The sequence below is a fragment of the Chlamydotis macqueenii genome, chromosome Z, assembly GCF_036417535.1.
Source record: "Chlamydotis macqueenii isolate bChlMac1 chromosome Z, bChlMac1.mat, whole genome shotgun sequence".
NCBI lineage: Eukaryota > Metazoa > Chordata > Aves > Otidiformes > Otididae > Chlamydotis > Chlamydotis macqueenii.
This window is the reverse complement of record NC_141593.1, coordinates 28931330-28948054: the sequence shown is the minus strand read 5'-3', so window position 1 is coordinate 28948054 and position 16725 is coordinate 28931330. Positions and strand designations below refer to the sequence as shown.

Sequence of the window (16725 nt, the reverse complement as noted above, 5' to 3'; positions counted from 1 at the left end):
ACAGCTGTGTATTTTGTAGGCACTTCCAGGGATTCTCCTTCAAATGCTGTCTAGCCAGCCAATTAGGATCTGACTGAAAGTCCAACACAGTCAACGCAAATTTTCTAGATCTATATTAAAGTGCTGGAGGGGGAGAGCAGAGTTTGTTTGGGGAAGGGCAGTCTATCATTGACCTACTGAGCATGCATTCCATGTACACTGACCTGAGAGGACTGCTTCAAGCAAAGCACAGAACCACCACCTGCTGCTCATGCAGCTTTCAGATCAAGGGGCACTGATGGGTATTCTAAATTATTTTCTATTTTAAAAGTACTGTTCCATGCTCAGAACTGTCTTGCATTCATCATTCCCAGTCAGGCTCTTGAATTTGAGCAAAACGGCATGACGATTTACCTGAATGTAGTTAATTGTGTAGTCTCCCCAGAAACTCCAGATCAGCTGTGTAACATCATTAGCTATATGAGACAACTGCTGACGAACTGATGAGACAAACCAGGTTAAGCTAAGAACTCAAGCCACTTCTACTCTCTGCCTAGTGGAGCCCAGTGGAATAAGGGTTGTAATATTTTGAATAAGCTCAGTGACATTACAGCTGACATTTCAAATGCAAAAATTGGGTAAAGCAGCCTAATGTCAAGTCTATCTTTCCTCACACGACAAACAGAAAAATGATTACTTGCTTATGAAAGAGAAGCTCATAGCTCTGGACAAAAAGCAAGGAAATCTGGATATGAAGAACTCCAAGCTGAACAGGCTCACAGTTAACATATTACTGTCCTTTTTTTTTTTTTTAAGAGACAGTCAACCACTTTTTTCTTCTGCACACCATTAGAGACACACCTATTTATAGGATCTGCATCAAGAACCTATAGAACTATTCAGTTTACATACTTTCAGGCTGAGTAAGTCTCTCATCTGACACAACCTGCTCTTTTAGCAGCAGAGTTGCAAAGAATGTTATCTACATTCCTGGCTATACCAGCCTGACTGTGCACCATCTTGCCAGTGCCCTAGCTCCCCCATTTCCTCTCTCCCTCTGATTTGTTCAACTCTACACTTTTGGCAGCTGCAAGGATTTAAATGCACAATTCCAAAATGAACTTACGAGTCTATGGAAACTCAGCCACAATAAATTAGTCCATCATCTCCAAGTTGCCATTATCTGCAAGGAACACAATATAGAATTTGCTATGCAGAGGAGGTTCTACAACCTGAAACAGTCACTTCTCAGCAAGCCTTCATAACTCCTATAAATACTATTAGTGTTTTTTGTGCCTGTGTAACTGAGTACCTTGAATACTTAATTTCCTAGCAAGAGAGAAGAAAAATCAAAAGAGCATTTTCTATTGACAAGTAAGGCCCTAACGGCATAGGTTGTCTCCCAACAATTCAACATGTTTATTGCCAGTAGACTAGGACATACCGTGTAAACTGAAGATTAGAAAAATGCCCACACTTTTCATCTGCTTATACACACATCCTTCTTTCAAGGAATTTGAATGAACATTGTAAACATCAATTATGAAAGTGTTCAAGTAATAATAGGTAGGTGGCTAAGACTGTAGGTAACAGACCAGAAAAGTCACACAAAAAGTGCTAACAGGTCTTACCTTAGTCAGTAGTAATGAGAGAACATCAGTAAGTACTAGAGAGTATCGTGTGTCTTGTTACAAGACCATCAAAATAAATCTTTTACCTCTAAAATCAAGATTAGACTAAGAAGGAAAGTCAGTCAGTTTCCTACTTCTAATTGTTTTGGTCAGTTTGTTTGCTTTACACTTAATAAACAGAATTAAATATTTAATTACAGGCTTCACAGTTCAGTTTGACTATAGAGACAATCATAGAATCATAGCATGATTAGGGTTGGAAGGGACCTTCAAAGATCATCTAGTCCAACCCCCCTGCAAGGAGCAGGGACATCCCCAACAAGATCAGGTTGCTCAGAGCCTCATCCAGCCTGGCCTTGAACGTTTCCAGGGGTGGGGCATCCACCACCTCTCTGGGCAACCTGTTCCACTGTTCTACAACCCTCATTGTAAAATTTTTTTCTAATATCTAATCTAAATCTACCTCCCTCTATTTTAAAACCATTACCCCTCACCCTATCACAATAGGCCCTACTGAACAGTCTCTCCCCAATGGAGCACAACAAAATTTTCTCCTGCATCCAGCATTGCTATGACAACTTTAAAATCTTAATGAAGTAAAAATAATATTCATATTCCTCATACAACATGCAGCATTCCCTGCATATCTGGTCTGATTTTTTTTGTGTATGCAGGTTTGTTTAGGTGTTGGTTGTTTTTTTTTTTTTAAGCACAACAGTATACTAAATTCAACAAACTAAATGCATACGCTACTTTGACAGGCAATAAAGTATTGTATTTTTAAAACACCAGAATGTGCAGAAAGGCCACTGCTGCTTAAAGGACCAACAAGAGCTTCTGGAGTCTTTGTTCTGCTAGAACATACTACATTAGCTAGTATTTCACAAAAAAAAAATTAATAGCAACATATTCAAATCTTTCCACCATATATACACAAGAAAACAGTTTTCTGAGTAAACATGAAAATACTCAACAATACCTTTAAAAATACTAAGCAATCTGGAAAATCTGAGAACTTTTTCCATTGCTTAGACAAGATGTCAAGTTTACACATAAAGTTAATCTATGCTTTAAATGCATCATCTTCTCCATCAAGAAAACTGTTGTCTTCTCCCAGGTAGTATTTGTTCTGATTTTAAAAACACCTTTCACAAAAATCTAAAATGTTGTCTTAAAACATATTTAAAGATGCTTTGTAGAGAAAGAGTATGTCTTCAGTTTTCAGGGGTTTTTTTCTAACATACTCTGCCTATTGGGGGACCTAAAAGTTGCCCTGCCACCAGGTGATGCCACTGATAGAAGAAAACAACTGCTTGTACAAGAAAAAAATGCAAACTGTTAAGTCACTCCAAAGGAATTTTCCTGTTTCATCAGCTGTACATTAATATTGCACAAGGATTTTTAATATATCAAAATTTGAATGCACCCAGCAACAAGCAGATACAGAAGAAAGATGACAGACTAACATATCAATGACAAAACATATGCTTAAAAAAAAGGGAGAAGCAAAGATAACATCTGCTTACAATTTTGACTTGGCAAACCACTGCCTGTATCAGCAATTCAGCAAGAGTCCATGAACTTTTGCACGAGGAAAGAGTAATGATCCTGGCCTGATCCACTTGCATGACACACAGGAACTAAGTGGATAGAAGCTGCTAGTAAGAGGATTTTAATGTTTCCATTCTGATTAGGAATTAAAAATAAGATAAAATAAAATAAAATCAGTATTTCCAATTTCTTCACAATAGAATTAAGCCCTTGCTTCAGGTTAACCCAGGAAGAAAGCTACCTGGGGGTGCTGTCAGAAAAGCAGAAGGAACAATATATCCTAGAAGCCTCAGCATCACAGTAACCTGCCAAGTAGGTCAGTTACCAGAAAAGCAATCAAATCAAAGACTTGCCCACAAGCAGCAGTTCTGCTTAGGTTCCATCAGAACTTTGGCAAAAGTTGGTCCATATCTGCAAAACACTTCAATTTCACCATGCTGATAAATTTCAGCAAAAGACTATTTCATCAGTAAATTTCCAAGCAATTCAAATGGTTGCTCAATTATTTTGGCAAAGATCACCTCCTGAGACAGTGACATCTGAGGATTTTTAGTCCATTCAGAGCCACCACTATTTACAGCTTTATATGCACAGAAGACATAGGAAAAGTAACCACAACAGGTCAGAAAGACCTTTTGTATGAAGTATGTGAAAAATGTCACCAATTTCCCATGATGCTCTTACACGTATCTTTCAGATTCTTCTAAACTGATGCAATAAAAGATAACAGCAAAACTAGGACTATGTGATATTTTTACAAGTATGTCACATCATACTAGACTTAGTTTTGTGAACTGTACTGAATTATGTTTAATAGCTCAGACCATGAAATAAGGGTTAATTAGTGGAGCATAGGTCTTCCTTAATTGCTTCTTTGACTTCTTTCAAAATTATATTTAAAAAAGGAAATGCCAATGCTCCTGTGTGCATGGAGCAAATTAATTTAGAGTAAAAAGTGTTCCTGAGGATTGCTTACTACTAGTCTCATTCTGCTTGGTGGCTTTTGGTTACAAAAAATGGTGAACCACTGTCCTACACTGAACAAAGCACTGACTTCTATGTAAAAACAGCTACCAATGAATCACCAAGAAATTAGGAGAAAATTTTAAAAGGTTTTTAAAAAAAAAATCACATTTCAAAGTGGAAAAAATATTCCAACTCACCACTGAAACAGAAAAAAATATTTTTCTACTAAAAGGCATTTTTGTTGAAATCATCATATAGGGAAAAAAAAAACATTAAACAACCTCTACAGAGAATATATATGAAAATTATAGCCGCATTCACAGGTTAGAATAAATATTAAAAGTGCAAACAAAAGCAAAAAGTACAACAGCAACAGCAGCAAAGTAGTCTGTCAAATTGCATGGCTTTCTTAAACACTGTAAGACTGAGATAGTAGGGAGGCGATGCTGGAAGACGCTTTCGAAGCAAGCAAGCTATCCTTTTCCAAATGCAATTCCCACAGTCATAACTGAAGAGGGATTTGTCAAAACATGAACCAACAGTTTTTGCTACAGTATTACATTGCCAAAGAACAGCACCAACAGTTACAAAACACATGCCAGTTTAGCAGATGCTGTCAAGAACCAAGCAGGCTACAGTAAGCTATCAGAAGTCACATACAGTTCATGCTGCAGTCTGAGAGTCCTAAACAGTGGCAGAGCAGACAACACCAGTGTATCGCGACTGAAAAGGTTTCAAAACTGTTACTCTTCTCTTAGCTTCCAAAGGCCTCTCCTTTTTCCCGTGGCAGGCAGGGATTTCTCAGGTAAACGTCTGCTCTCACCAGCTTAACTGTAGGGGAAAGAGAACAGTCAAGACCCACCACTTGCTGTAGGTCGGTACTTCTGAAAGGCACCAGGCCTTTGACAAAGTTCTTTATCCTCTCCAACAATGGCAGTGCTCTGGGAGCTCCGAGTCTATTAAAAAAGTTATCTTCTAGGCAAATAACAATGCAACAGTTTCATCAAGCGGAGTTATATCCTGGTAGAAAACAAAAGATTCTGTTCCTTCACAGCAAACACTTCTATGAGGAAAACCAGTCTTAACTCTTTCCAGTTGCCATTGGCTCTTCGGATAAATGGCGCAGCTTGCAGTTGTTCAGGAAGCTTTTCCCAAGACCTGGATTTTAAAAAGTTTAACCCTTTTGGACTTCCCTTCTGAATTGTGTCATCTCCCTTTTCTTGCCCTCTTATCTTACTTCCCCAGTCTGGCAACTTCCCTCCTCAGAGGTTAGTAAAACTACTGCCTCTACAGTAACTGTCATATGTGTTTACACTGTGTGCAGAAACTCACGAGGGCTGAAGAGCTAGAATTTTCTTCCTGTGAACCAGGAGCAGAAGATTATGTGGTGAGGGGGAAGGGCAGCTACACTGCTAGACTCTGGTAGGCAAGCAGGAGGTACACAGAAGGAGGAAGAGGCAAAGTAAAGATGAAAAGTGTCAAAACAACATATAAAGACCTTCTTTCCCCTCTGTGGGTTAAGCCACTTGCTTTTCTTTTGTGGTTTATTCTCTTCCAATACAGCTTGAATTCAGTAGCATCAAAAAAGGGGGGGGGGAAATGAATCAAGCATAGAAAGATTCTGATTACTGGCCACGTATCAGAATAGCATAAGAAAACACTGTCATTCAAACCTCAAAGATAGCTTAAGGAAATTTACAGTCACCTTACATACAGTGAGAAATAAGAACTGAACAGTAGCACTATGCCTCTTTGCTATATTGCTCTAGATAACGGGCAACTCTAGTTTCAACAACCAAAATATCATGAGTGAGACTACTCTTCTCTGTCAAACTTCTAAATCTCTACCTTTAGAGATTAAAAGTACACTTTTACACTTTACCATACAGGGTAAAGTACCATGGAGAATATAATCACAACCCCAGCCACCTTTTCTGCCTACAAAAAGAGGGGAAAAAAAGAGAGATCCACCATGTTCTTCACGATATTCTACTTACAAGACGCTGCCCTTGCTGCTCCCACTTTTGTGGGTTCTTTGGTTTCTTTCACCACCTGACAAAAGCAATGGGTAAAGTGTCCTTGGACAAAAACACTGCATAACACAATGCATGACAAAACATGCATAACTTTGCTTCCTGTAACATTTTTCAGTGAAAAATGTAGGGGAGGGAAAGACAAGCAAATCTGAGATAGAGTCATGAAAAATGTGGAAATATCTGGATGAATGAAGTTATTCCCTTAGTTCTGTCCCAGCTTTTATGCCATCTGAAGAGAATCTGAAAACATGTGCTTTAACAAATTAGCCCTTTAGCAGAAATAGCTGTCAGTATGTAAACAGGATAACATTTAAGTCAGAGTGAATCAGCAATCTCTACCAAACAGCCAAGAGCAATAGATGCCAGTGTCTCCCTTGGACCCTCCAGAAAGACTCTCTTCATCTTCAGCTTACTCTTCTTTTTCAGCTTCAGTTTTGAAATTGTAGGTCAACAGGCCAGATCTGATGTAAACTTCATATATGAATTCCCTCCTCAAGGTGTAGGGTTTTCTAGAGAATTTTAGTGTTGTTTCCACTCCACCACTTTTGGAAAAGTGCTTTAAGTTTTGTAGAGGAAACAAAGCTGGCCCTTTACAGTGACACATTAGTTCCAGAAACCTGGAACACTAGAAGTGCTTAACTTTGAATTACCTTTGTTTGTAGAAAATGTAATTACAGGCAATTAAATCCATATAACATATCTTGCATTTTTTTAAAGTTTTCTTTGGCACTGCAGAAGCAGCCAAAAACCTAGGCAAAATCAGAGCCTGCAGCTCTAAACCAGCTAAGAAAAAACTTTCACATTTATAAATCCTTATAGAATTAGGGCCTGGTTACATAATGTGACAAAACAAAACACAAAAAAGACCCTCCAAGACATCCAAGCAACAATCTTGTGAGATGGTGCCACAAAACATTTGAAATAAAGTGATGAAAGTTTAATTAAATACGAATACTCTAAAAACCAAAACTATAAAAATACACTCACAAGCCTATGAAATAATGATTTAGAGTTCCATTACTATATATATAAATATTGCAGTTTCTGTTATTCTTTGATAGAAGGGTTGAAGTATTTTTAAAAAAGGAATACACTCTTTTTTTAAACCTTGTTTTAATGCTTCATCTTGTTGAATAATTTACGATAGCAATGTTGACATTTTATCTTTATAATTCAGGAAAATGTACTCGCTTGATAGTTTACTTAATGCTTCCTTAATCATCAATGGCCTGAGAGCTCTCCACTTGTTCCCTATCTGAAACACCAGCCAGCTTTTGCGAAGATACAGCACTACATGCTTTGCCAAGATCACGTTATCTCTATAAACACAGATTGTCAGAAAAAAATGGAAGCCAAAAAAGCCAGCGCTCTGAAAGTAAACAAAGGTTCGTCATAAGACGTGCCATTAGCGGAGATTCTGCAAAACTCTAATGAAAATGACAGTGAAAAAGAAAAGTTTAGTTAAGAAAACCATGTCTTCACAACGCACCATTTCAAATACTGTGTTCTCTTGTACATTAAAAAAAAAAAAAAATAAATAAAAGGAGAGAGATTGGTGCTTCCCCCACTGCCTCAACACTGAACAAAAATCAAATGATCATCCTACACTCCCAGTATTTACAGAAATCTGCTTTGAGTATGATTATGCAATTCAATCGTATACTTTACTTTTAAAGAAAAATAAAATATTCCCAGTTAAGATACACTTACAAGGAACTCCCTATATTTATATTTCATATTTCCCCAAGTTCTGAAATAAGAATGACAGAAAACTTTTTTCATTATTCTTGATATTATATCCTGAAAAAGTGCAAGGAAATTGCAGAAAGCAAGAGCATGAGAATCATGCCCTAATAGATCACAAAGCTCCAGCAGACTTCCTGACATGGTTTCGAGAAAAAACATAATGGAAAAGGAAATAATGATTTAAATAGAGGATATAATGGCTGCAGAATAAATGCGTATTTGAAATAATTTTTTTTTCACTCTGTCTCAGAAACAAGAATATTGAACTACTGGAAAAAAAACAGTCAAGAAAGCAGTAGCTTCTGTATTTCTTGATTTTAAAATATCAAGAGTAGATGCACTGTTGCAAAATAGGCTTTAGAGAAACCTGTGTTACTGAACCAGCGTGTGAAATATATAAGATCAGATAAGAAGATACACTGTTCCTTTCTGGATTTCAAAATGTGCTGCTATAGATTGTGCTATTATCAGTTCCTTTACAAGAAGGCATATAAAATAAAGATGAAACATTTATAGCGTGACCATATTTTTAATCTGGTAAATTATTTATTAAAAAAATACATTACAAAATTCTGACTGAACAATTATTCAATTGTTCTTAAAAGTCTATCTGATGACAGAAAAGTAGAAAATACCCCAATCTTAAAACACTCAAGTGTCTCAGTACAGAAGTAAAATTCCAACACAAGCTTTGCCTCTGAGCCCTGAAATCTAGGGCTTTCATCTACATTTTAATCTCAGATGAGTTCCTACTACTCTAAATAAAGTTCTGCAGATGTACCCACTTAGTAATGCAAACCAAGACACATCAGTTCTTCGTGCCAGATCCCACTCCAAGTTAGTGATCATATTGTTTCAATCTTGGCTAAAGTTGGTATTTTCCCACCCACTTTTGGACGTAAAATTCAAATCTACTTCAGGTGATCTGCTCAAAATTTAGGATACTCTATTCTCTAAATAACAGAACAAGATGGGCTTGTTTCCTAGATCAGCCTCAAACTCACAAACGACTTCAGTTTTCTACGGAACTTTTCAGCATATTATGCATACTTATCTGCAGCTTCACCTCAGCTCTGCCAAACTACAAATTTCAGAGCTCTCTGCTAGGGTTTGGAACAAGCTGCTGCAAAGGAGTAGACTTTCACAGACCTCAAGAACCATCTCCTAAGGCAAAACAGAAAAAAGATTAAGTATTCCACATTACTTAACACATGTGTAACAAAGAGATCACAAAAAAAAAAATCTATGACCATGATGAAATGAAAAATACAGCTAGCCTTCCAAAAAAGGCCTGTTAAAGGTACTGCATACTTCTTGACACTTTTTACTTAATTGAATACAATTACTTTTAATTAGATCAACTGGAGCTAAGTCTAAAACACAAGTGAAATACAGTGTATTACAGCAAAGTCTTCGGCAACTTGCAAACTACACTGAATAAGATATGTCTCCAGCTGATCTAGTCACTCTAGGAGGTTTTTTTTCCCCACACATTTTCAGGTACACATTTCAGGACAAATTGCCGAGATCTACTGAAATCAACTAGAAGTTTAAAATTGACCATGGTCTCTCCTCTTTTTATGCATGCTTTGAGAAACTGAAGATATACCTTAACAAACTACAAATTACTATAAATACTATTAGCTATTGGATTTGTTAAATGTATATTCCAACTAGCAAACTAAATTCAATTTAAAATCCTAAGCAGGAATTAAAAGTGTCTGAACGGATCACTTCTGACCAGGCATTTCAGTATCTATAAATGGATATCCCTCTACTCCCTCCTGCCCTTAAGCATTTGCAACATCTGCTCACCTACCAGTAAGTGATCTTTTAAATAGATTTTTCTTTTCTTAATTGGTACACAGTACGGACTTTGACCACTAGTACATGCAAGAAACAGTCTACCCACACTTAGATCCAAACTAAACAGCACGATATTTGTCTGTCAATTCATCAACAACTGAATTGAGTTTCACTTTGTTAAAGCAAATAAGGTCACAGTGCAACTACATTCTCCTGATCAGCACAAAACCAAAAATAAAATGTAAGAAAAATCCCACCCAATTAACAGGAGAAGTCGACAATGGCCTTAATTTTTTACATCACTAATAGCATTCTTTGGTATCAAGTTTAATTAAAAACAAAACCTCATAATGCAGGTTTGCTGTAGAAGACACAGCATGCTTCTGTCGGTAACAAACTTTGCCTAGAATAATGGAAGTAATGTGATGGCACTGAGGCTATCTTCACCTATTTGCACAACTCTAACTATGCATAGTAATCTTAATACTTTCAGTTTGCATTGCACTTCAGTACTAGGTGCTTTACATGCCTTTCTTATTTTCCAGACATAACAGAAGTACAAGGGTTGAAACTATAATCCTAAATTCACACTGTGAACTACTGACCACATATAAACACGATTCTTTGTTTCACAAAACAATAGAACAAATTCCATTGTGAAGAAAGAACTACCTCGTAATTCCTTTCAAGGAAGGTAAAGAGTTGAAAAAATAAATAATGCCGTGAAGGAAGTGCTGTTGAAATCTTCGAACTGCTTAAACATTGCAAAAGGAAATCCATTTTAAAAGTCAACCCTTACCATAACTCTCTTCATACACAGTGTCTCAGTTTCATTTTTCAGTTTCAGTATATAAAGGAAACTTCAAGCAGGGGAAAGAAAAAGAAACTCTCCTTAACACACAGAGTTCCACACAAAGGGCATGTGCAAGAAAAAAAAAAAATAAACCATACCAAGGGAAAAAAAAAAACTTAAGAGGGAAAGACATAGATGCAACATATTTAACACACATCTCAAAGTAATACAACATGATGATTCTGCAAACTGTTTACGACTTCCATTCTCAACTGAGAGACTAATTACTCTTTAGAGTAATTGAGAGTTCAGTAAAAAGAGAATTAGGTAACAAATGTGACACTGCCGTGAACATCTCTATCAAAACCTGCGTGTATTGTTCGATACCTCATAGGTGACCAAGATATCCCTCATGCCTTCAACAGAAACAGGATTCTTAGTAGCTCTGTGGTACTGATCCTTTGTGAACGCCATTACTATGTAGACTTATGCCTCTACATTATTCTAAACAGTAAATAAAACAAGTTCACAGAAACATGCTCTTGTTATTCTTCCATCCTCATTCAGGACTGATGGGTTCTGAAAGAAGTGAAGTTTATCTCATTTAGCAGATGCTTCCCCTCCCACCCTCCTGAAAACTGTTCATAGACAATATCACCATCTAACACTTGACCTCATCAACCTACTGGCATAGGCAGCATACGTCATCATGACCACATGTAAGGACAGTATAAGCTGGGACAGATCCTGCCAGTCACTTCAGACAGACACAGTCAGAATGGCAAGTTTCTTTTTGAGAAAATAAGTTAAGGTAGTTTGATGACTCTCATAATCCGTAAAATGTTAGAGACCCCCTAAAACCAAAATAGTGTAAGAAGTGGTACAGCATAAGAGAGTCTTCCCTTGTGCTTTCTTTTACCAGCCACATGCTTTTGTGGACAGCAAGACAGCATAATGGAAGGATTTTTCCTCAGATGAAGGATTCCATCTGATGTGGAAACTTCCTAAAGCCAAATTATCCCTCTTTCAGACTACGTCCTGTTAAGCAATGTATGCAAAGCAGCTGAGTCACACCTGAAGACTTCAGCCCATTTTATGTGTTGTCTCTGCCAGAAAGCAGAAGAAGAGTGGGCAACAAGAAAAACAAGCAAATTTCTGAGGCAGGGTGGGGAGGAAGATAATCAAGAGAGAAAAGAGGACAGGATGACAGATATCAGAAACTGACAGTTAGAGCAGAACACGAGATCTTCTATGAAGATTTGAGAATCCCTTACTCTAAAACCTGGATGTTGCTTGAATAGTCCTCAAGTTAGAGGACTCTCCTTTCCCAGTTGCCTTAGGTTCTGTGAGTCATAGCTACATGTAACCAGAAATAAGAAGCAGGAATAGCTGCCATTAAAAATATACCACAAGTGGTTGAGTGGGCTTTTTCCTCCCTCTTCTTTCTGGAGGGAAGAAGGAGTTATTATTTTAATCCTTATCAAATATTTCTTTGGTTCTTCCATTACTCAACAAACAACATTTACTTATTCTCTTAGAGCGCCGGAAAAATTGATGGAGTTGATGGAGGGATTCAAACACATTGCCAAGTCTGAAGGGGGCAGTGGGGACGTGTGATTAGGAACTTTAAGCCAAGGATTTCAGCCGTTTCTTCCTCTTTAAACATGAGAAGTAAATGGGAGACATCTCAAAGGCTGCTAATGACTTTGAGCATTACAAGTATAGCTAATGCCTTCAAGCATTAAAATCAGAAGTGCCACCCTCCTGTTGCTGACATTTGCAGACCATTTTTCTTACGAAGGCAGAATAAGTGAAACCTATAAAATCATATTTTAAACAGACAGAAAATGAGAAGCAGTGGGAGAAAAGTTCTTATGTTTGTGCAGTGTGTAAAAATACCAGTAAAAGTGACTGCTGTTCCTCATAAACTTGAACCAGCATGGCACAAGAGGACACTATGCATATTCCATGTGATGGAATAAAGAATGTTTGGTGTTCTCAGCTATTGACAAACGTTACCTGTTGCAGAACCAACTAGTCTTAGTGAAAGAAACCAGAATAGTCACTACTTGTAGTAACATGCTCCTCCAGAAGAACAAAGCAGCTCTAATCCCTGTGGTTCCAGCCAGGTACTTTCTGATTTGCCACTCTCAAGCAGCATGGAGAGATAGGGAAGTAGTTGTGTTATTTTCTTATCACTTGGAATATACAATGAGCCGAACAAGAAAAGATAATAAGCACCCGGCTATCTCCCAAGTGCATATAAACAGAACTGAAGAAATGGTTCTGCACAGTCCACAAGCTCATGTGTGGACTTCATGTTTCAATTTTTCTTGGGCAGTCTGTGCAAACATCCATTCAGATAAATCAGTTTTGCTCCTTTGTGACTATAATTACCTGGCTTTCCACAGAGCTTTTAAAACACCCAGTCTGCATAGGAACAGGCTTCAGCGAAGTGTGCCAACTATTCCGGTGATTCTACATAATCTTGGAAAAGCTGTGTAAAATACATCAATCTTGGCCAATTTCTTCTCTAACCAAACAGACATACCAGTACTTTGAGTTTCAGTGCTGTACTTGCTGGTAGTCTTTGTGGACAACAAAAGCTCCCAGATAGCTTTTGAAGCGGCTTGTCATTTCCTGGTTTCTTGCTACAGCGCTGCCCCCTTAACACACCTTGTTTTTGTAATACAAGTCTGAAGGCTTTGCAACCATACAGAAGTTGAAGAGAATCAAGCACAGACTGAGAAGAAATCTGGATGTTCAGAAGCACTAAAAGCAAGGGCAAGACAATTAGCTGATCCTCATCCGCTGATGCTAAGTTAACATTGGTCTTTCTACTGCCGAATTCCTCAGCTGCCCCGTTCATTTAGGTTTGAGAGGTATGACACCCAACACACAGCAAATCGTCCTACAGTGGATAGTGTATGTTTTATCTATTCAGTGAAGCAGCTGTCAAAGTTAATTAAATGCACTTGTGGTACATCTCCTTCCCTCAGCTGCTTTACATGCCATTATCACAATATATATGATAGATTTATGGAAAATTAGAGATAGGTAACTCCCTTTCAAGTAGTTTTTTTTTTCAGCCTTTGGAAAGAATTCAAACTAAAGATAACTGTTTTTTAACTTCTCTCATTTGCCTAGATTGCAAGACTAGTGTGGACTTTTTTAACTATTAGTATGTAGTTTTTATGATCGGTAGGTATCACAGCAGGAGACTGTTAATTACAAATGATTTTGTGATTATTAACAGTTTTCCTAGACTACTAATGTGATGAGCTTGAAAAATTTATTTTCCCTTCCATCACTAGTACATGATGTGAATTTCTTACTGACTACTGCCCAGATTCAATTGTCTACTGTACAGGAAAAGAAACTGGCAGAGTGATGTCTACTAAGTTCCTAATTAATTATGACTACTTAATACTTCTTTGGACGTTGCTCACAGTGCTTGCTTGAAGCCCACTGGCCACTGTAGACATATCAGACAATAAAATAGCTTTTGACAAAACCTCTAACAGGATGATATTCTGTACCAGCATAGCGAGTATGAGAGAAAATAATTAGTGCTTACAGCCATGTAATTTTCAAGTATGTGAACGTACCAACAAAGATAACAAACATGGGCCATATTTTTCGGACAGACACATCACCAAAAAGCTACCCTGTTGTATATATATTTTGCACTATAGCCGTCAGCTAACAGTATTCCCTGCATTCTTTTTCACTGAAGACTCAGAATAGGTATCTCTCTTGATTCAAAAGTTGAACTCTTAAATATTTGCTTCCTTCCAAATGAGCCCATTCTCTGGTCTTTAGTGTCTCTTGATCCTCATAGTCTGTGGTGCTACTTTTACTCCTACAATGAAGGAGTATCAGTAAATATTTCTGCAAGACCTAAACTCCATGATAACTAATGAACAATTAAAGAAAGGATCAGTTCTTCATACTGCCTAGATAGGAAACAGTTCTTTATTAGTTTCTCAGTTTCATTTCTTTCAGCTATACAAACTCAAACTTTTCCTCAAACTGCTATATAACAACCATTCTGATACCTGTAAATCCAACTCCTGTCTTGAAATATTTCTAGAGAATTTAGCAAGTAAGCTTCTTTTATTTCTTTATGAACATATATTTACAGCAGTTTTGAAGTGGTTTTTACTTAATGCACACGTTTCCTCCATATAATTAGTAATCTTTTGTTTTTCTGAGTATTCTACTCTAAATGTACATTTTGCTTACCCGTAGAGATCCAGTGACCATGTTTCAGAGTCACCCATAAGACCAAAAGTTAGAGGTCTTGCCTCAGCGTTTAGCATATAATGTGATTTCAGACTAGTTTTGCTTTTTAACTGCCCACTGAACAATTCTGTTACTTGTGTTTATTCTGCACCTAAACTTCTGTTGAACGTGATTTAATTGTCTCCTAGTATGTTTTTTTCCAAGCCATCTGCTTGTTCACTTGTTTCAGAACAAGCATCCAGGATCAGACCAAAGGCACATCTAGCTCTTCTTCTAACAGTGGCCAAGAACAAGTGTCCAGGAAAGAGGTGGACAAGTCTACAACAGTACTTTCCTAGCGTAGTTTCACAGTGATTTGAGATGCACAGACATCTTAAGCCAGGATGAATAGAAAGTCATCTTTATATTCTTTACAAAGAACACTCAAAAAGAGGTAGAACGAGTGCTTGTTTGTTGATCAGGCTCTTTACAATACAACTATTGTAGTCCTTGTAAATATCACATTCAAGACTTCCTTGTATTCCTGCATCTTCAGAAAATCTCTTACCTGCAATTAAGACTGAATGGTCTTCAACCATTTGTGGGGATTCCCTTCACACATTCTACTCCTTTCCTTCTTACCTTATTTTAGAACAATCAGACTTTCTACATCAAAAGACAAGGGGTAATGTTTCAAAATAGAGGGAGGTAGATTTAGATTAGATATTAGGAAAAAATTTTTTACAATGAGGGTTGTAGAACACTGGAACAGGTTGCCCAGAGAGGTGGTGGATGCCCCATCCCTGAAAACATTCAAGGCCAGGCTGGATGAGGCTCTGAGCCACCTGATCTAGTCAGGGATGCCCCTGCTCCTTGCAGGGGGGTTGGACTAGATGACCTTTGAAGGTCCCTTCCAACCCTAACCTTTCTATGATTCTATAAAGGTGTTTTATTTGAGGGTTTCACTCACTATTCTTTCCCCATACATTTTACTCTAACACCACATTACCTTGTATTTGTAATCCTTTTCCCAACAGCATCATTCCCATGTCACTGCCAAAAGCCTAGAGCAATGTTTTGAGCACTGATCAAGATCAGCAACGTGTAACAAGGAAAGAGCTTTAACTGCTTGGCAGAAGAAAGATATTGGCAGCTGTTAATTTAAAAAAAAAAAAAAAAGAAAAGAAAAAAGAGTTTGCATAGCACACAAGGGAAGAAAGAAAATGAAAAGTGGTGGTGGCTTAAGTCAGTTCTGAGTGAAAAGTGACTGACTGGCACAAGATTTCCACTATTATACATCATCTGGTTGTAACATACAAAATCTTTTAAAAGAATAAAAAGCTTCATTGTATTTCTGAAACAAAGTCAAGTAAGGTAATGCTTTTTCACGTTGTCAGATGATGCATTAAATTAATTTGTACTGCCTAATCACACCATAACTACAGTGAATATCTAACTGTTCCCAATTCCAATGTTTATGTGACATTGTTAATAGAATAATTTCTAACTGTCAATACAACCAAACCAACTTAACATTCTGTTGGGCTCACTACGGTAGAGAAAAGATATTTTTATATTTCTGTATAATGCCCTATGCTCTACTCTTAGCACCTATCATAACAGACACCCTTCCTCCTCCTCTGCTTCCAGTCAGTTCAATTCCTTATCATAACACCCTCATCGCTGAACAAATAGGTCTCTCTAGCTCTCCTCACAGCCCAGAAAATTCCAGCTTCTGGCCCTTGGCTAGCTTTTGTTGTGTTGCTGTCTTTTTTTCATCTCCCACTGAGGCAAAGGAGGTATTAATTCTCACAGTCAGCCAAAGGACCTCCATCAAATAACATTCTGCTCTCTGATAACACATCTCTCCTCTACAATCTTCAGCCCCACAATTCTACACGCTACCCATTCCACAACTTCTCTCCATCAGCACTGACCACTTCTAATTTGATTTCCTTTCTGTTCTTTTCTCAGTCTACTCATATCATTACTG

At 37.5% G+C, this 16725-nt stretch overlaps 1 protein-coding gene across 11 annotated transcripts in view; it reads right to left on the bottom strand.

Moving 5' to 3' along the window:
* Positions 1-16725, bottom strand: part of JAK2 (Janus kinase 2) — a 106090-nt gene that overhangs the window by 64589 nt on the left and 24776 nt on the right. For 3 of the 11 annotated variants that reach the window (XM_086771505.1, XM_086771506.1, XM_086771495.1), the window contains exon 1: positions 4788-5417. The exons of 2 other annotated variants lie outside the window; for them this stretch is intronic. The gene's annotated coding sequence lies outside the window, so the exon portion shown is untranslated. Of the gene's footprint in view, positions 1-1105; positions 1163-4787; positions 5418-8959; positions 9074-16725 lie in introns of those variants that run through there. 6 more of the 11 variants (XM_086771497.1, XM_086771499.1, XM_086771496.1 and 3 more) reach the window with 5 other exon arrangements.